Genomic DNA, 1,091 nt, shown 5'->3' with positions numbered 1-1,091 from the left:
GTGTGTAGTGTGTGTGTGTGTGTGTGTGTGTGTGTGTGTGTGTGTGTGTGTGTGTGTGTGTGTGTGTGTGTGTGTGTGTGTGTGTGTGTGTGTGTGTGTGTGTGTGTGTGTGTGTGTGTGTGTGTGTGTGTGTGTGTGTGTATGGTTGACAAACGAAAATGATTATAATTTTTTACAATTATTATTATCATAAAAATTATTATAATTACTATAATATATAATCATTTTTGAGACTATAAATTACAATTAAATTATAACAATTGCAACTATTTTTCTGATAATAATATAAACTATAATTATACATATAGATATTTTCTGTTAGTTGTCTTTGTTAATTACATTTATTTGTCGATATACAAATATAATTATTACTAATATTATAGCAGTAAAATAGTCATAATTATAATGATATATAATTATAGTTATCAAAAAGTTTTCTCTTAATGAAACGCTGATTCATATAACTATCATATATGATAGTCAACACGTAGTTTAATCATCTAAAAGCTATTTTGTGAAGATTCCGCTAATTTGGAAGAAGAATTGAACGAATTAGACACGAATTTGTGTTTCATCCTGCCGAGTCAATTTGCTCGAGCTTAATCGCGCAATGTCGACGGTATCATCCTTGTAGGCAGAGGTGCGATAGACCAACGTGGCTGTGAATAAGGTATCGTGCCTGTAAACTATTTGCTGCATAGAGCTGTAATTGGCTATGTATCCACGAGCCTTTCGCATACGCTGTGTTTCCCTTCCCCTTTCCCCGCTTTAATCCGCCTCTTTGCACTCGAGAAACTAATGAGCTGTGATACGCATCAAACAACGTTAGAACTCGCTTCCGTCGCGTTGCGGCTCAGTACTGATCGCTCGTACTTGAAACCGAGCCTAGTCGATAACTCTATCCGAGAATCGCGGAGACTACGACGCATCCGAGTATCGGGACGAAAAGTGACGAGCGAAGAATATTTGATAGATTCGTGAAATAAATTAGCATTTCTAAATAATTTTCAGAAAATTATTTCTTTAATTAATTTCTTCCCAATTTTTGATTGCGGTTGTCTCTTCTAACTCTCTGACTCTCTCTCTCTCTC

General features: G+C 35.6%; 1 protein-coding gene across 1 annotated transcript in view; it reads right to left on the bottom strand.

Annotated features, from left to right (window-relative positions):
• Positions 1-1,091, bottom strand: part of LOC105621611 (protein apterous-like) — a 47,534-nt gene that overhangs the window by 5,770 nt on the left and 40,673 nt on the right. The window lies entirely within an intron of this gene.

The sequence above is a fragment of the Atta cephalotes genome (assembly GCF_000143395.1).
Source record: "Atta cephalotes unplaced genomic scaffold scaffold00035, whole genome shotgun sequence".
NCBI lineage: Eukaryota > Metazoa > Arthropoda > Insecta > Hymenoptera > Formicidae > Atta > Atta cephalotes.
The sequence above is the reverse complement of the archived record's forward strand: the minus strand, read 5'-3'. Positions and strand labels throughout refer to the sequence as shown.